General features: G+C 40.9%; 1 protein-coding gene and 1 pseudogene across 2 annotated transcripts in view; one reads left to right on the top strand and one right to left on the bottom strand.

Annotated features, from left to right (window-relative positions):
- The window catches only part of AGBL4 (AGBL carboxypeptidase 4), a gene marked incomplete at both ends in the record, with an annotated part of 953,795 nt that overhangs the window by 630,531 nt on the left and 302,645 nt on the right, over window positions 1-20,619 (bottom strand). The gene's annotated exons all lie outside the window — the stretch shown is intronic.
- LOC307103746 (cyclin-dependent kinases regulatory subunit 2-like) lies at window positions 12,214-12,458 on the top strand (annotated as a pseudogene). Its single transcript has one exon. The product of its transcript is annotated as a cyclin-dependent kinases regulatory subunit 2-like (transcript).

Raw genomic sequence — 20,619 nt, forward strand, 5'->3', positions numbered from 1 at the left:
CACAATCCAGGACTGCTGGCTCCCAACTGCTCACCTGCCTGCCTGCCTGATTGCCCCTAACTGCTTCTGCCTGTCAGCCTGATCACCCCCTAACCACTCCCCTGCCAGCCTGCCTGACGCCTAACTGCTCTGCTGCTGGCCCGATAGCCCCTAACTGCCCTCCCTTGCAGGCCTGGTCGCCCCCAACTGCCCCCCCTGCAGGCTTGGGTCCCCCCCTAACTGTCCTCCCCTGCAGGCTTGGTCCCCCCCAACTGCCCTCCCCTGCTGGCCTGGTCCCCCCCAACTGCCGTCCCCTGCAGGCCTGGTCACCCCCAACTGCCCTCCCCTGCCGATCTGGTTGCCCACAACTGCCCTCCCCTGCTGGCCATCTCGTGGCAGCCATCTTGTGTCCACATGGGGGCGGCCATCTTTGACCACATGGGGGCAGCCATCTTGTGTGTTGGAGTGACAGTCAATTTGTATATTACCCTTTAATTAGATAGGATGTTTATATCTCCCTCTCCCTTCCTCTCTGAAATCAATAAAAATATATTTTTTAAAAATAAGGAAGGCAATATTCTCTTCCTAGTCATTATTTTGGTTTCCATTTCAAGTTTCAATTTCACTTGAGCAGCTACAGTCCTCTACTGCAGAATACCTCAATTGGTTGAAATGGTATTGGTGAAAGAAAAGTGGGGAAAACTGTGGACTGGGAGTGAAGAGGCTCTAGTTACAAATCTGCCATGAACTTAGTGAGTAATTTTAAACAAGTTTCTTGTTCTTTCTGGACCTCAATTTCCCCCAAGTAAAAACTAAGAATTAAACTGAGCTAACATACTGTAAACTGTTTTATCATTGAATTGTGATTTTTTTCTTTCTTTTCCTCAAATTTCACTTTCATGACTACAATATCACTTATATGCTAATAGCTCCCAAATCATGATGTCCTCTTATCAGCAATGATTCTCTCAGAGTTGTAACTTCAACTATCCACTAGTTATTTATATTTGGTCATTTTGCCACATCTCAAACTCAACATGACAAAAATTTCATTATTCTAACATTCAAATCCCTTCTTAATTCAATATGCTTACCTCTAATTTTACTTCCACCTAGTACCAAAATCTTTCCCTTCTTGGCAAGTGGATAGCTATTCCCCCAGTGTCTGCCTGTATGCAATGCTCGCCCCCTTGGACCATCTTACTGTAAGGATCTCAATTTCCCATCATAAATGTATCACAAATTATAAGTAGGCATTTAGTAAAACTGCCTTTACTAGCAGGGAAGGGGCACAGTTAGTTCAATATAAAGAACATAAGGACAGCCGAAACTGGTTTGGCTCAGTGGATAGAGCGTCGGCCTGCGGACTCAAGGGTCCCAGGTTCGATACCGGTCAAGGGCATGTACCTTGGTTGCGGGCACATCCCAGTAGGGGGTGTGCAAGAGGCAGCTGATGGATGTTTCTCTCTCATCGATGTTTCTAACTCTCTATCCCTCTCTCTTTCTCTCTGTAAAAAATCAATAAAATATATTTTTTAAAAAAAAAGAACATAAGGACAGAAATGAAGAAAGTTGGGTCTTAAATCTGATTGAGGACTTAACTTACTGTGTGACCCCAGATGAACTATAAAACCTCTCTATAGTTCCCCCTTCTAAAAAAATGCACACATAAACTATCCTCATGCTATTTCCTCTATCAAAATTCATTTCTCTTTCTAACATAGCCCCATTAATGTCAGCTATATGAAATCTTCCTGAGTTTCCCATCCAACATGGAAATATATTGACAGTTGGAATGTGATCATTCTCTCCTTTCACACTACATTGCTGTAATATCAATGAGTCTGTCTTGTGTTACATTTACTTGATATACATATATACAGTTGTTTGTATGGAAAAAGACATGCAGGTTCTGATTATTACAACAGCTTTATTAACTTAAAAGAATGTCATTCACAACTGTAAACCTCCTTTTGCCCATGACTGTATCTGCAGTGCCTTGCTCACTACTTGTCAACAAGGAGGTGACCAGGACATTCTAGTTGAATGAATGTGTGATCTTGTGGAGGAACTGGGAATGAAAGGAAAGGTGGGAAAATTAGACATCATGCTTTACACTCATTGTGACATTTACTGTTTGGAACCAGGACTGTAGCTATATAACCCCCTTCAAAATTCTTTTGAGAGAAAAAGAAACCCCATGATATAAAAGCATTTAAATGAAGTTTGGAGTTTCATTTGCCTTTTACACTCCCAGTCTAATAAACCTATTTAGCATTTCTATAGCATTTAACATTTCCAAAGTACTATTCAATGTTAATTAGTTCATCCTAATATCAATATTATGATCCTCTCTGAAAAATTAAGAACATGAAAGGTATTTTGGCTTCCCCTTTCAGGATGTAAGACACTGCTGAATGTTTTTACAAATACAAAGTAGTATTTTGGAAGAGAAATTAGAAAAGTTTAGAAATTAAACTAAGAAAGTTGAATGGAATTCTTCCTTTCATGATGTAGCAATGTATAAAAGGCCAAAAGGGCTCCTCAGCTAGTCATTTCAGGCCCAAACATATTGGCCCTTCAACTAGGAAGAGGAGTGAGGATTAGGCAGAGAAACTGATAAAAAAAAAAAAAAAAAAAAAAAAAGCAGGCACACTAGATACCACATTTACGGCAATGAGATATTTCAGAGCCACCTTTGTGTTAGTGGGTTGAGTTAGATGATAGACCTCTTGGCATGACCAGGATTGGCTCAAGGACTGAGAAGCAGTGGAGGTATTAAGTCCATAGGTCAAAGTTTCAGTGACTGTAGCTAAGAGGCTCTGGAAAGAGGCTGACATGTTTTTCCCCCAAAGATTACACCCTAGGGCTGTAGCTCACTTAGCAAAAGGAGGGCAGATCTGAAGAGGTTCCATTAGCTCATCTCTAGCCTTGTGCCCTTCTACTCAGCAGCCTTCTCAACTGTCAGTGTCAAACATGCAAATAGGATGGTGGCTGGATATTTAAATTGACAGCAGCCCTAGCTCGTTTGGCTCAGTAAATAGAGTGTTGGCCCCGGGTTTGATTCCAGTAAAGGGCACATGCCCAGGTTTCAGGCTAGATCCCCAGTAGGGGATGTGCAGGAGGCAGCCAATCAGTGATTCTCTCTCATCATTGATGTTTCTATATCTCTCTCCCTCTCCCTTCCTCTCTGAAATCAATAAAAATATATTTATAATGGTAGCAAATCTTTTTCTCTCCTAAAGCTGAGTTTGGTATACAAACAGTAGGAAAAGTCACCCCATGGAGTGTAATAAATCCAAGCAGAGGGGAGAAACATTAACACCAGAGACTAGTAACTTGGTCAAGAAGCTCTTTTCAAATAGAGAGATAAGTCTTTGACCCCGAAATATAACTAAATTCATTCATTCATTTCATTAATTCACACTTTCCTCAGCATATTGTTGAATTCTTCCTCATAGAGAAATGAGATAAATCGGACACCATTTCCATGCTCAAAACATTCATAATCTAGTTCAGAGTTCCTTGAAGTATGGTAGAGGGCCAAATGCATCAAAAGTACCAGGGGCACTCTTCTAAAATGCAGTTTCCTAGATCCTCCTTGCTTCCCTAGTAGCTCCTTGACAATATAGGAAGCCTGGCAGGCGGAGAAAGTGTTAAAATAACTCTACTTCCAGCCACAGCGAGGGATCCAGGGGATGTTAGTGAACGATGGCAAAAGAAAATTCCTACCACATGCTGATTTTGTTGCTGAGCTAAATTTTATGTGCAACTGATAGTCAATTCCAGTTTGGGACTAGGGAAGGATTTGAGCTTTTGTCAAATAAACCAGCTCCACCAATTTTTGTGTAATATTTGGCAAGCCATTTGATCTCTGAATATATATACTAGTAGCATCTGATTTCCAGACATGTATTCAACTGCCTGCTTGACATATACACTTTATTATCTAATAGGCATCTCCAACTTAGTGTGGCCAAAACCTTTGACATTTCACTTCCCAAATCAGCTCCACTGCCAGCCTTCCCCATTTCAGTAAACAATACTTTCATTCAGTCAGTTGCTCACATCCAAAAGAGACTTGGATTCCTCTTTTTCATTCAAACCACACCTAAGAAAGTCATATATAACCTCAAATATATCCAAATATGTTTACTTCTCTCTATCTCTGCTACTACCATGCTTGTCTCTCATCTGGACCACTGAAATCTTCTAACTGGTCTTTCAATCATTTCTGGATATAATCCATTCTCCATATACCAGCCAAGGTGTTTGTTTTTTTTAAAATAAATGTAAGTAAATCCTATTATTCCCATGCTTTAAACTCTCTCATGGCTTCCTATGACATGTAAAATAAAACCTGAACTTCTTGCCTTGGGCTACAAAGGCCTATGAGATCTGGTCTTTTCCTAACTTTCCAACCTCATTTCAGACCTTTCTTTCCATCATTCACTACTATCTCACCACTTTTTACATGTTATTTTTTCTGAAAAGCATAAAGCTTATTTCCCTAATGAAGTTCTCTTTGCTTGCAACAATAATCCCTCAGTTCTTTCTAAGACTGTATCTTCCTTGACATTTGGGCCTTAATTTAAGTATTTCACCTTAATTATTTTTTACTTATTTGTAATATTTATTGTTGAGAGTATTACAGATGTCTCCTCCCTTCTTTCCCTTGCCCCCCACCACCAGGTTCATGCCCCACCCTTTTATAATCATCCAATCTAAAGTAGAACTTAAGTCTCTTTGTACTTTATAGACCATAGCATATATATATTTGTTTGTCTCCTCCCATTAGAATGTAGGATTATGAGAGGAGGAACAATGCTTGTCTTATTCAAAGGTGTATATCCAGTGCCTGAAACAGTGCCCAGCACATAGCAGGTGCTCAATAACTGCCCACTGAATGACCAAATGTATAAAATAGGGATAATAGTACCTGCCTCACAAGGGGGTTTTAGAGACTCATTAACATGTAGAAATAAATGCCTGTATACAGTAGGTGCTCAGAAGATAGAGTCCTCAATCATGAGATGATGATACACTTGGACCCAATATTAATATTGGTCCCTCTAGAGCTATGGGAGCAAAAAAAAGGGGGGACATCTGTAATAATCTCAACAATAAAGGTTAATTAAAGAAAATATTGATCCCTCTAGCTTTTCCTACTCAGCTCAAGCAGACATTGAGCACAAGCGTTGCTTTTCCATTGCCTTGGATCTCCATCTGTAAAATGAGGATTTAAAAATCCTACCTTGCAAGACTTCAGAGATTAAATGAGTCAGCATGTAAACAAAGCAGCTACAACAAGCATGCCAAACTCAAAGGCTAACACAGGCCAAATAAACAAGGTTTAAGTTTATGTGGGCCGCAAAAAAATAAAAGCTTCAATTTTTATAAAAAGGTAGGTTTGTTTCGATAGAGACATGCTGAATACAAAGGGCTGAAATAAATGAGTAATCGTTAATGAGTATTCGTTTTGGTCCGCATGTGGCCTGAGGGCCATAAGTTTGACATGCTTGACCTACAATATTAGGTTCCCTTCTGCCCTTAGTTGTCATAGGATCAAATGAGGAAGTTGATAGGCATAGTGCTTTATAAACAGTGAGAAGCTATTTTACTGTAAGTTTGATATGCAGAGATTAGCAGACAGACAGATGAAGTCAGATTCATTAGATTCTGGCTGTCAAATAAAATATGTTTTAAAATATAAATTTTGGACTCTTCAGAATCAAACAGAATTCTTCTTGCCAGCAAGCAGCACAAGGCTTTGCCCAAAGCCATTAACACCACACAATCCATGCTTGGCAAAGCCAGCCCTCATACTGGCAGATAGGATTTTCAATTAACAGATGGAGATTTGGCTTTTGGAGCACTTTGGGGCAGGACTCAGACATATTATGCAAAAACACTTTTGTGCCCAGTAATCTGCTGGTCATGACAGCCTTATTTCTTATTTCCTGCACCTGCTCATTTAGGTGGCCCACACCTGTTCATCTAGGTGGCTACAGCTCCTCAAACAGGAGGGAAGGTGAATCCCTCATGGCAGCATCTATGATGTTTAACACTTTCCCCACTGCATAGGCTTCTATGTAGTTAGAAGACCTGGATTATTCATTGGACTTTTCCCTACAAACGCATGTGGATTTCAATGATGAGAAATGGGGCAAAGTCTGTGCCCTTTCTGAATTGCAAAATCTGATTATCAGCAAAGGCACACTTTGTGAGCATCTGCTTCTGCTGCAACGTGCCAATCTCCACTGGGTCCTAGTTTAACAATTATTTAACATTTATCAAGAACCAATAATGCACTGGGCTCACTCTCTCTCTAATGGTGTCATTAATGATCCATCAAGCTCCTATAGGTGAAGGAAAGGAAGAGGAACAAGTTAATTATCTGTGTGGCGTTCAATCTGAATCAGTTAAATTGCCTGAATTATTGAAGTTTAGCTACTCAAGTAAAATGGTGACCAAATTTCTGCAATGAAAACTAAGAGGCTTATCTTATTGTCTTTAAAAGGCTAAGAGGAGTGGAGAGATACAGGAGAAGGAAAAAATGTGACCAAAGGGCAGGCATCAGGGCTCTGAGCCAGTCTGAACACCTCTGGCAGCATCATAGTGACTGGCACATATTGGTCCTCAGTATATATTTTCTGAAGGAATACGATGCCACAGAACTAGTCAGCCCCCAAGGTTAGGAACTTTCTGGAAAAGTGTAATCACCATAATCCAGCTCCAGAGAATCAAGCATCTTACTCAAGGGACTACTTGAGCAAATTCAGCCAATTTCTCTTGTATGATTTTCTCCCTGAATTTAAATCTTGTATTTAGAATTGGTAATGGTCGAGAGATAACCCCTCTGAACCACTTAAGGTAGAGTATATTGTTACTTCTGGCCTTTATATGGATAATCAAATGATAAAAGTCAAACTGGCAACCAAAGGCAAGCTCCCAAGCTAACTCTAAAGTACTTCCAATGTTATTTGTTCAGTAAACCGCAGAACATTAAATTTCTATATTAAGTAAATTATAAGGAAGAGTGCACTTTGCAAAATTAAAAAGTTCTTGGTTACTTTATCTATTATTCCCCTGGGAAAGTTTCCAAGAGTGCCTTGTACAATTAGATAACTTTTTGCATGGATGGTGGGTAGTGGGGAAAGGTTCTTAATGCTCAGCACACGCAGTGCCAGAATTTCAGCTGTAAATCCACAGCTTATTTCTGGGTCCTGAGGCAGAAATCTTTGATGACAAGCACCCAGTTCTGAGATGTAGTCATCCTTGCAAGCTTATGCCTCATATTAATAATATGAAGAAACCAAGAGATGAAATTTGTGAGTCAGAGCTAGAAGAAGCCCATCAAAACCACTTGGACCAAGGTTTCCACACTGGACTCCTGAGGGCCTTAGAAGGTTCCCAGACAATCATTTTAGGGTTTACTATGCTTCAAAACTTCTGATGATTTCTTTTACATGCTGGAATTCTCTATAAGATTCCTATTATAAAATGAATTCTCTAGCAGAACAACCTTGACAACCAGTGATCTATACAGGTACAGAGCAAAGGGCACTATTACTGGCAAAAGTCTGGCATGAATCCTTGGTCCTGTATCTTCATTCCCTCACTTACTATAAATCTCAGGCAAGCCACCAAAGAAAACTTTTTTTCATCTTTAAAATGACAAGACAATACTATGGCAGATATTAGCTAGATGTTGACCAACACCATTGTATCTTTCTATGAAAGACTACAGTATACCTTGCAGCTAGGTTGTTCCTAGCGACAGGTACTATCCAAAGGAGTATGGATGAAAATAATTTATGCCACTTCCAGTCTTATACATAATATCTTATATATAATCATCTGTGCTTTCTTTTCCCCTTCTACAGTAACCTTGAAGGTAATGGGCCGAGAAGGACAGCAACTAAAACTGAGAAATCCTGAATCTCTGAGTTGTCACTTGAAAGAGAACCACTCATTGTTACTTTCTGACTCAGGCCAATCTGTGATGTTTGTGAGAAATAAACCTTTATTGTGTTAGCTACTGGAATTTGGGGCTAACATCATTTATGCAGACTTACTAAAAGTTAACTCAAAGATTTGGGGAGGATTATTTAAAATATAGATAAAGCAGCATAATGCATGTAGAAGGCATTCAAAAATTATTTGTCATTAATATTTTATCTTTACTAGTGGCCTGGTGCACGAAATTTGTGCACAGGGGAGGGGTGTCCCTCAGCCCGGCCTGCACTTTCTCCAATCTGGGACCCCTCAGGGGACATCCAACTGCTTATTTAGGCCCGATCCCGTAGGGGTCGCTCTAACAATCTGGGAATGCTGGCTCCTAACTGCTCGCCTGCCTGCCTACCTGATTGTCCCTAACCGCTTCTGCCTGTCAGCCTGATTGCCCCTAACTGCTCCCCTGCCAGCCTGATTAATGCCTAACTGTTCCCCTGATGGCCTGATGGCCCCCAATTGCCCTCCCCTGCCAGCTTGATTGCCCCCAACTGCCCTCCCCTGCCATCCTGATTGCCCACAACTGCCCCCCCTTGCTGGCCTGATCACCCTAACTGTCCTTCCCTGACAGCCTGATTGCCCACAACTGCCCCCCACCCCGTGCTGGCCTGATCGCCCCAACTGTCCTTCCCTGCCAGCCTGATTGCCCCCAACTGCCCTCCCTGCCAGCCTGATTGCCCACAACTGCCCCCCACCCCGTGCTGGCCTGATCGCCCCAACTGTCCTTCCCTGCCAGCCTGATTGTCCCCAACTGCCCTCCCCCGCCAGTCTGATGGCCCCTAACTGCCCTCCCCTGCTGGCCCAATCATCCCAACTGCCCTCCCCTACCGGCCTGATCGCCCACAACTGCCCTCCCCTGCCGTGACTCGCCTCCTCCACCAGGACCCATCTCCTCCATGCCGCACGGAGCTGCGGGACCCCCAGGCCTCACTATCTTGTGGCGGCCATCTTGTAGGGCCACCTAGGCTTTTATTAGTATAGATTAGAGAACACAGAACTGATTTAAAGTCACATAGCAAATTAGAGGACTAGAAACTAAGCTAATGCTCTGTCCACTAACCCAGTCTGTCTGCATTCCTTGACCTTGAATAAGTCCAATCTCCTCTCTGGGCTGCAGTTCCAGTATCTATTGCATAAGGGAATTAGTTCATGCACTAATTAAACAACTATTTATTGAGTATCTACCAGGTGCCATGTACTCCTAGGTTTTGAGAATACAATTTGATGAAGACAAACAAGATACTGTCTTCGTGAAGCTTATATTCAAGTGAGGGGGAAATAAAACAAAAATCAAATATGTATTCAAGAAAATATAACAATAACAAGTGCTAATCAAAAAACTAAAACAAGATAATGCAATAAAATGGAGTGACTGGGTAGTTACTTAAGTTGAGTGGTCAGGAAAGACTTCATTGAGGATGTAATATTTAAGCTGAAACCAGGATAACAACAAGGAGCCTTGCTTGCAGGAGAAGAGTTTTCTGGGTAGAAGTATAGCAAGGGCAACGTCCCTAAGGCAGTAAAGATCATAGCCCATCTATCCTTACTGACAGGCTTGAAATTGTTTTTCATTAAGGCTCAAAGTCACTCACAGTAGTTCTCTAGATAGAAAGAAATTTGAAGATCTGCTACTCCAACTTCCTTTGCCTGCTTTCCTCCAGTAAGGCTGAGCTTTGGCGTTTCAGTTCTGAGCTCAGTTCATAGATCTGATATTTACTGACTTAATTTATTAACTTCAAAAAGATACATAACTTCTCTAAGGCTCAGTTTCTTCATATGTAATATGGGAATAATACACATATATCATGTAGAATTGTTTAAGATGATGCATTTGTCATGCCTATGGCAGTGCCTGGCATCTAGCAATGTCCAATAGCTGAGAGAGATGTAGGAGGTGTTGCTAAGATTACAATATAGGCAATATAGTGTGCAACTGAATGAAGGCCAAACTCATTTATTCTGACTCTCTATATTTTAAAAAAGCACTTAGAAAACAGCAGCATCAAGATCAGTGATGGGAAACCTTTTGAGCTTGGTATGTCAAACTTCGCCAAAAAACTGAGCATAACTGGGGTAGTGTGTCACTTTGAGGAAAAAACATTATTTTGCAAATGTTTCATCCTCAGGAGCAGCAAATGTTTCATCCTCGGCATGCGGCCACCTCAGCAGCCGCGTGTCATCAGAAATGGCTACGCATGTCAGTGCTGACACGCGTGTCATAGGTTCGCCATCACTGATCTAGATATTGCTTTCCATCTTGGCCATGGATGCTTTGTAATTTTGCACTAAAATGTATCAGCAAGAATTGGTTAAGAACACTGACATTTGTATCATTCATGTCACTTAGCCCATCCTTCTATGTGACCTCTATGCAATTTAGTTAACCATTACATCAGCCTGACTCTTTGGGTATCTTCAGTCTATCTCCACATTTAGTTTGGAAATCCTTCAGATCAGGAATGCAAGGGATTGTTGACCTCAGCCAATCCATCCCATCTCTCCTTTAACCAGTTCTCTTTTTCTGCTTTCTTGGGTCCGTGTTTGATTCATACCAACACATGAGGTAGGTGAGATACATACCATTATCTCTGGGTGACACAGTAAAATGGGAGGAGCTGGGACTAAAACTCGGGTCTTTTGACTCCATGCTACCTCTAGATCCAAAGTATTTTGAAGGAATGATCTCAATGCTTTCTTGATATGTTTCATTTATTTGGATTTTCCAAATAAGCAGCAGGATCTGAGTGGTTTAACACTTCAGCTCCTGTGAAACTGTTTTGACCTCTTGCCCCCAGCAGAGTTAAATGCCTCCCATTCCTATATTCCCATAAATGTAGAACTGTGGCATATAATATTAGCCTCCGTAACTCTGAACTCTGCTGAAATTTGTTTTGTATCTGTCTCCTACCAGACCATGAGATCCATTGCTACATTCAGAATCCATTCAGGGTTCAGTACACAGAAAATAGTGAATTATGGGACTTCTGACAAGCAGTTCTCCACTGTTTTTACCCCTTCACTCTTACCTATGCTTGAGACCTCAGCTTATATGTTAACCTTCTCAAGTGCCTTCCCTGCAGCACCTTCCTCCCTTTGAAACATGACATGCCTCCTTACATATTTTTATGATACCATATATATCTCCTTTATAACACCTTAATAGTTCATAGTTCTAAATTTATTTATATAATGCTTGGATGAATTTTTGTGTCCCCTCTAGACTGAGTTCATTAAAGACAGTGTTATGAGCTGAATTGTGTCCCCCCACTCCCCACACACACAAATTCATATGTTGAAGTTCTAAGCCCTAGTACCTCAGAATACGGCTGCATTTGGAAATAGGGTTTTAAAGAAATACTTAGGATAAAATACTATGCACATGAAAAAAAGAGGGATCTCTTACCCTTTGGGACAGCATGGATGGACTAGGGAAATATTATGCTAAGTGAAATAAGCCAAACTGAGAAAGACAAATATTCCATGATCTCACTTATCTGTGGAATCTAATGAACAAAATGAATTGACCAACAAAATAAGACCCAAAGTAGAGAGGCATGGAACAGACCTACATACATTGATATGGGGTTAGGGGCACAAGAAGAGATAAACCAAAGAACGTATACACTTATATATATAGCCCATGGACATGGGCAATTGAATAGTGAAGAACTGGGGGTGGGTAGGGGCTGGGAGAAGGGGAGAGAGGGGAGGAAAATGGGAGATATCTGTAATACTACCAACAATATAAACTACATTTAAAAAAATTAGGTCAAATGTTTGAGCCTGAATCCATTATCACTGATATCCTCATAAGAAGAGAAGATTAGGACACAGACATGAATATGCACAGAGGAAAGGCCATGTATAGACAGAGAGAAGATGGTCACTTGTAAACCAAGGAAAAAAGCATCAGAAGAAATCAATGCTGTCTACACCTTGGTGTCAGACTTTTAGCTTCCAGTTTGTCAGTTGTTTAAGACATCCAATGTGTGATAGTTTGTTATGGAAGCCTTAACAAACTAATACCAACAGGAATCATGCTTGTTTGTATTTAGTGATGTATTCCCAGTATATGTCATAATGCTTGGTGCATAGCAGTTCTTCAATGAGTACTTGTTGATAAAGAATGGAGTCATTTCTTCAGCCAGATGTGGACAGTTGGTTTGCTGCGCCTGCTCCTCCCACCCCAGCTGCCCTCCACGCAGATCCTCTGCTGGCAGGATGGTGCACAAGCAAATACTTCTCAGACAAATACTTTGAGGAGCATTACGAGTACCTGTATGTCATGGGTCTTTTGACTCCATGAACTTTCCAAACAAGTACCCAAAACCCATCTGATGTCAGAAGAGGAGTGGAGGAGACTTGGTGTCCAACAGAGTCTTGGCTGGGTTCATTACATGATTCACAAGCCAGAACCACATATTCTTCTCTTTAGATGACCTCTTCCAAAAGATCAACAAAAATGAAGATATCTGGGGATTGTCAATGAAATATTTTTCAAATTTAATGTATATCTATTTATATAAAAGCCTAAGTCACCAGACAACTGGACAACAGCTCTGACATGCACTGACCATCAGGGGGCAGACGCTCAATGCAGGAGCTGCCCCCTAGTGGTTAGTGCACTCCCACAGAGGGAGTGCCACTCAGTTGACAGACAGGCGCCAGACTCCAGGCTCATGGCTGGCGAACGCAGCTGCAGCGGCGCCCAGCCTAGGCTCGGGCTCCTTCCCGGCCACCTGATGCTTCCTGCACTACTTTGTGCTGTTCAGGATCAAGAGGACAGTGGGCTGGAGCCCGACAAGCTGGAGGGTAAGGCCAGGCTGCAGTGGTGCGGAGGTCTACTGATCCCCGCAGGCCAGACCGAGGGACCCCACCGGTGCACGAATCCATGCACTGGGCCTCTAGTGTGTATATAAGGTAGTATTCAGTGAACACTTGAAAAATGTACAAATCATTCATCCATACCTGTGCATGAGATGTATTCTTCACAGCAACAGAGCTCAGTTAAATGCAACTACAAATAGGTTACTGTAAGGTGTTTAAGATAAAATTTCTTCTGGTTATTTTTTTCTCTTAATACAAGTGCCTGTTTGACATTACCTGTTACTTTTGTTAAATAAAGTTTGTATGTTGCTTTTTTTTAAAATAAATGTTTGTTTAATTGAATTTATTGAAAAGGGTGAAGCAATTGTTTTTGTTGGGTATCTGTCTGTCTCTTTGACTGTCATTTGGTTCAGGACCACTAAAAATATCACAAACACCTGAATTTTATAATGGAAAACTGAGTGAGGTGGGCAATGGCTTAGGACAATAACCTAAGTCAACTTAGAACCCAGGGTCTGGCAACTTTGGCTTCACCAGAGATTTGATCCTCATCTTTTCAGCTCCAGAAGATGCCTTCCAAGGAAGAATCACTTACTAGCTTAATTTCATTGTGTAAATTCTAGGTTTTATATTCATAATAGAAAATAAAAATATAGGAAATGTACTAATATATAAAAACAAAATCTTGGATATAATTTTATGTAATAATTAAGCTGATTATTCTAAAGCTTATTTATAGAAAAGTATATCCCAATTATTTAAAGTGGCATTAGATCAGCAAGGTCTTGGTCTCTTTCCTCATCCAAATCCTCTAAATCTCAGTTGAGCCCTAGTGAGGAAAGGTCTCAGGCCTTTGCTGCCTTTTAATACCATCTACAATTGTTCCCTCTTATACACAAAAGTTGTGTCATGGATAGACAGGACATGGGCCTGAGAGTCAGTAAACTTTGGTACCGTTCCAAGTTTCTGCCTCTAACTTGGTATGTGATTCTAGCCATGTGATTACTTCTCTCTAAGCTTCAGTCCTCTCTTCTTTAATGTGAACTGTTTAAACCTGATAGCCTCTAGAGTATCCTATATCTTTTCATATTCTACGTCATGAATCATGCCCAAATTCTTAAGCAGAGCATTTGAGTTTCTCCAATAAAAGGCTTGTCTCCCCTGTGTTCTTTTTTCAATCCCTAAATTTCTTTCCCCTAAATGTCCCCTGTACTTGTTGACTGCATAGCTGTTCATGAAATGTAGTTTCCCTAATTATTCATCCCTATTAAAGGATCTTATCCTTTAAGATCCAGTTTAAATCACATCCATTCCAGGAAAGTCTTGTCTTCCCTATTCTACATCCCACAGCAAGTTGCCTGCACCTCTGCTGAGTGGTCAGTTCACTCAGTTGGGAAAGTTATTTGTTTCCAGGTCTGTCTGCCTTTCTAAACCAAACTCCCTGAGTATGAGGACTAACACATTGCCTGGTATGCTGAAGATACCTCATCAAACTGGTAGTGTGAATGAAGCCTTTTCTCTCTTGAAATATTTGTCCATAAGAATCGAAGCATTTTCTTTGCAGAAAGGAAGCAGTAGAATGAGCCTTAGGAAAAAAGAGCAACAGCCTCAGCAGTGGCTGCCCCTGGGTGACTACTTGTCCTGAAGCAGAGACTATTAGCCCCAGGCAGTTTCAAGGCCTCCTTTCCAGTCTGCCAGGAGGCACAGCAGACAGAGGTCTGGAAGCCACAGGTCTGGCAGAAGTGGCCAGAGGCAGGAGCAACCATTCTCTGGAGACAGTGGCTTGATCTGGGGCTGCTGCCAGTGGCACCCATAGCAGCAGGAACAGAAGAAAAATGAAGTTAACCTAATAATAAAGAGCTATTACAAAAACGAGCTATTATGTATTGAGTGCCTAGGACACCTCAAGTGAAAGCTGAGCACTTTAGATGTGTTTTTGCCAATACTCATAACTTACCAATAGGACCTATATAGTGTCCCTATTTTATAGATGAGGCTCAGGAAAATTAAGAAACTGATGAGAGGTCACACAGTAGTAGTAGATGGAGGTGGGATTTAAACCCAGGCCAGGCTGGTCTTTCCTCTATCAGGATACCTCTGCCCTCAGAGTCCAGTGATGCTCCTTTCCCAACCTCATTCTCTAGCCCTCAGCCAGGTGACTATGTTCCATTTCTAAGTGGCTTGCACTCAAACTACTTCAATATTGTTCCTTTATAGAATGTTTTCCCTTTAATCATGATATATTAAAGATGAAAAAGCATTCAAGACCCAGAGGAATTAATCTTACGTGATGGAAAACTGGCCCAAGGGTGTAGCACAAAGGAAAACCCAACTGTCCCATGAGGTCTGAGTTCTAGTCCCAGCTCTAAAGTTAAATTGCTGTTTAACTTAAGCAATTCACTTTCCCTTTCTCAGTCTCAGTTTCTTCATCAATAAAATGAGGGCATAGAAGTATGTGATCTCTAAGAGTCCTTCCAGCTCTGGAATATTAGGGCAATTCATCAACCAGGCTTTTGTGGATTCCCACATAAGAATACACTCATTAAATATGACCCTATTTCAATAAACTTGTTAAATATGGCCCATTCCTTAAACTGGGAGTGACTTCCACAAAGAGAGGGAAGAAGGCAATGAATGGATAATTACAATGACTTACAAGGACTGTGATTAATAAACATATAGTTATTACTCAGTCTGTGCCATACATGGTTCCCAGTACAAGGAGGACTATACCTGGGAGAGGGTGGATGGGAAAGAGAGCCAGTGATCAATGATCAGTTCTCATTTTAACCTTTAAAGAGAATTTGATATAGTCAGTCATCCCTGCCTTTCTTAAAAGCTTTTTTCACTTGGCTTCACATTGTTATACTTTCTAGCTTTCCTTCCAGCTCATGGTCACTGTTTCTTAGTTATATTTGTTGGTTACTCCATTCTCTTTGTGTGTGGAGAACACCTAATGCTGAAAACCACCTAGGGTTCTTCTCTCATCTACTCTTCTTCTTAATCCACACTTGCTCCCTAGGTGATCTCATCGATTTTCTTTAAATATCATCTCTATGCTAATGACTCCCTAACATATACTTTAAACTATAACTTTCCCTCTGAACTCCAGATACTTTCTCCAACTACTTACTTGACATTTTAACTTGGATGTCTAACAGGTATCCCCATTTGTCATGTATAAAATTGAACTCATGCTTTCCAACTCCCACCTCTATTCTCCAGTGTTATAAGTATTAGTAATGGAACCACCATTTGTCAAGATGCTAACTAAGGCCAAAACCAAGGCATCACCTTTGATTGCTCTTTGCCCACCCATTACATTTACTCCATTAGCAAGTTCTGACTTTGTCTAACATCTTTCCATCTCCACTCACACAAATCTAATCCAAGCTACCATCATCTCTCATCTGGACTAATGCAGGAGCTGAACTGCTCTCCCTAATTCTGTATGTGCTTCCCTGCTCTCAATTAAAAAGGGTATCATATCATGCTATTCCCTTGCTCATTGGCTTCCCATCCATCACAAACTAAAAGTTAAACTCCTTAGAATGGCCTACAGAGCGCTACATATCCTGACCCCTACCTATCTCTCTGATTTCATATTTGTTTCTCTGAATCAATCAATTCACTCTAGCATAATAAACTTCTTGCTATTTTCAAACACATCAGATTTTATATTATCTGTTCCCTTTGCTTGGAACACACATTCCACAGATTTTTACAGGATGTCCTCCTCATTATAATTCAGTACTCTATGAAAAGTTCACCTCCTCAGAGAGCAAAGGACTAATGAGCATAAAGCATGTCATTTTTAAGATGAAGCAGATATCAATTTTTTACTGCTTCCCTTTTCCAATACTGACCAGAGAGTTTAATTCTAGAGACAGTTCTCCTGAGCACTACTCCCCTCAAGAAGTCACCTTTCTGAGGGTAAAGTTCTCTTACAATGAAGAAATAGGGTAACTTAAGAACACGTCTCTCTGGGTGTTGTGGAATGAATGTTTGTGTCTCCCAAAATTTCCATGTTGAAATCCTAACTCCCAATGTGATAGTAGGAGGAGGTGCTGTTGGGAGGTGATGAGGTCATAAGGGTGGAGCCCTCATGAATGGGATTAGTGCCCTGATAAAAGAGACCCCAAAATACTCTCACTCTTTCCACTATGTGTGACAGAGCAAGAGGACAGCAGTTTATGGACTAGGAAGTGACCAAATCTGCCAGTACCTTGATCTTGGGCTTCCCATCCTCCAGAACTGAAAGAAATGTTTTGCTTGTTTGTTTAAGCCACCAGTCTATGCTTATAGAAACCCAAATAGACTAAGATACTAGGTATACTTCTCCAAATCATTGGAAATATAAAATAATTTAGTCTCATTTTATGATTCTATATAAGAAGACATGAGAACAAACTTTATGAGCCAACCACAAAGATTCTTCCATAGTACTCCTCCAAATATTAGGGTGGAGGAGATGCAGGGAACCCATTTTATATTACTATATTGAATAAAACTAAGACTTTTCTATTGCTTCACTTAAATTTCTCCTACACTCATCACAGCATCCTTTCCTAAAGAGGAGAAAATCTGCTTCCTAACTACTGCCTTGAGTGGTACTCTGATACACCATGGACACAGACATCTCTGCATGCCTCCAGACTGATCAGCTAGGCTGATTTGTAGATGTGTTTCCTAGAGCAGACAAGCAAATGGCTCTTCTATCACTTTATATTTTTCAAAGACTCCCTCCTCACTAGCTCAAAATGTTGAAAAATAAGACACTATCAGCACATCAACAATTGCCAAGAATTCTTTTTATGGTGTTATTTCAATTTCTATGGCAAATGTAAATTCTGAACAAAGTGACCTTGGTTATAAAAAATAAGGAGGCAGCATCAGGATTGATGAGCCCCAGTATTAGTTTTTCATTCTGACAGGCAGGAAAGAAGTATGTTGATCCTGAACATTTGTTGAGATGTGGTTCTGAATTCAGGCCAAGTGGGAAATACCTTCCTTGAAAGAGTAATTTCCATCTAAACAAAGGCAGGTCATGGAGCTTTGTTGACACCTGGCAGCTACCTAAAGAGAATAACTACTTCCTAACAAGTCCTTTAAACTCAAAAGTTGACAATGAACTTCATCTGATTAACCTACAGCCATATGCCAAGTAGACTTTCAACTTCTACTAAATAATCAGTAACTTTGACATGGAATGATGAATAGCATATTCGGTAAGAAATGTTGTAGAGACTGCTGACCAGGGAAAATGTCCATGTTGAGATGCCTGAGCACAAGAATAAAGTTATAAAATCCAGGAGATGTCACCTTTGTCCTAATGGGCAAAGGGGGCATATAAAGTGACTTGAGGCAAAACGAGTTAACATTAGGTCTAGGCAAAGTGGCTTATAAAGGAGACTGGGTGCCCTTAGTTACCTAGCAGGTGTTTCTTTCCCTCCAGCCTCTGTTCTCTCCTACAGATGCTTACCCTGTGTGCTCATCTTGCTCTCAGCTGATAGGCAACAGCTTCACACTGAGATTGCTCCTTGATAGCAAGCCATTGATGGTCGCTGGTCAGGACCCTATTCCCTTAGTCTCTGCTTTAAACATGAGCTATGGCAGCTTAAACCCAGACCCAGGCTCTAACTGAGAGAACTAGAGCAATAAATACCAGAAGCTATACCCTAAGAGCGTGTATGTTTGGAGAGGGGCCTGGAAAGTGCTCTGTTGTCCTAATCAAATTATGAGAAACAGTATATATATCAAGAAAATACTGGTATGAGATTCAGAATATTTAACTTCTATTAAATGTTTCTTATATGCCAGGCTCTGCGAGTTTATTCTTTCAACTACCGAATAAGGCAGATATTATAACCCTCATGGGATAACTGAGGCTGACAAAATGAAAGGGACAGGTCACGGAGCCAGCAGCTAACCACTGCAAGTCTGAGCCTCCTCCACAGTAAACAGGAGACTTAGTGTTGTAGTGAATGATAAGCTAGAGTGTTTGGCACACAGAGGAAGTCTTACTTACCTGTACAGACTCATATCTTGCTACTTCGTCCATCTCAATTGTGCGGAACTATATTCAGTTGGCTTCCTTCTGACTGGGACACTTGCCCCATTTTTTTCTTTTCCAAATTCTACATATCCACTAGGTCCATGCCCATTTCTTCAGACTCCTCTCTCTACACAATCTTTCCACCCCTTATTATCCACTCCACCACAATCAGTACCTCAGTGTTCCAAAACTGATAACTAGCCTCTGCTTGAATACCTTTACTGACGAGGAGTCATTTTTTCATAAACCAGTTCATTTGATCTTTGGTTAGGCCTTAATATTTTTAAAAATTAGTACTTATACATAATTAAGAACTGGCACAAAGATTTAGTTACAAGGGTGTTCACTGCTTATAACTGGACTTAAATGTCTGACTATTAGAAAATTTTTATACAAATTATGAAACATCTTTACAATGGAAAATTACAGAGCTCTTAAAAATAATATAAACCAGTGATTTTCAACCTTTTTCATCTTATTGCATGCATTAACTAATTGCTAAAATTCTGCAGCACAACAAATAATATATAAATTTTTGCCAATATGATAAAAAATAGGTCTAATTTTGATTCACTGACACTGGATGGCTATTGTGTTGGCTGTTGTCATTTTTTAATTTGACAATCTAAGGGAAAAGAGGTCAATGCCCCTGACTATGTAGTCAGTTATTGCATGTTTTAAAAATTCTTGCAGCACACCATTTGAAAATTGTTGCTATAGAACAACATATTGAAATAAAAGGTATTCATTGATCTATTGATAAGTGAAAAAAGGCAGGTTATAAAGCCTAGTACAATCTGTACAGTTCTAGCATTTCTGAGAATATTCCCCATATTATAGTTCTGTATACTAATATATCTTTCTTCATCACAAGAGGAGATGTTCCTTGAGGACAAGGCCTTGTTTTATTAATTCTGTATTCATCTCAACAGGCCTTCAGTGAGCACCATGTGTGAGTAAAAATGTTAAGGGCTCAGACATGAATTGGATACTTTGGTCCATCAGTGTCTATTATAATTCTAGGCACAAATCAGCTTTGAGAAATATAAGTTAAATTACACTTATATTTTAGAATGGAATGGGTTGGATTAGATTAAATAGCTTTCTATAATTTTGGCTACTGGATAGCATTTTAGAAGGCAAAGGGAACTGGACTGGAGTCAGAAGATCAACAGATGAGTAGCAGCCCCACATCACCTGAGGGAGGGGTCCCGGATTGCGAGAGGGTGCAGGCCGGGCTGGAACCACTCCCATGCACGAGTTTTGTGGACTGGGCCTCTAGTATCCTACCTAATAAAAGAGTAATATGCAAATTGACAGCACCTTCGCTATGCCCAAACCACGCCCACCAACCAATCAGGGCAAGTATGCAAATTAACCCAACCAAGATGGCGGTTAATTTGCATACATAGGCACCCTGAGCGGACCCCCTGTGACGGATGGCAGGGAGCTGGGGTCCGCTGGAGGCTTTCAGCCTGGTGCCGGAGCAGACCCCCTGCAATCAATGGCAGGGAGCTGGGGGTTGCTTTGGCCTGGTGCTTTAGGCTTTAGGTGTGGGAAGGGGCCAAGCCTATGATCAGGCATGGGGCAGAGGCTTTAGGCTTGGGGAAGTGCTGGGGGGAACCCATTCCCAAGCCTGGGGCGGAGGCTTTAGGCTTAAGAAGGGGCCAAGCCTACGATCAGAGGTGCCGGGGGAAGTCCCTTCCCAAGCCTAAAGCCTGGGGTGGAGGCTTTAGGCTTGGGGA

Source organism: Cnephaeus nilssonii (genome assembly GCF_951640355.1).
Source record: "Cnephaeus nilssonii genome assembly, chromosome: 7".
NCBI lineage: Eukaryota > Metazoa > Chordata > Mammalia > Chiroptera > Vespertilionidae > Cnephaeus > Cnephaeus nilssonii.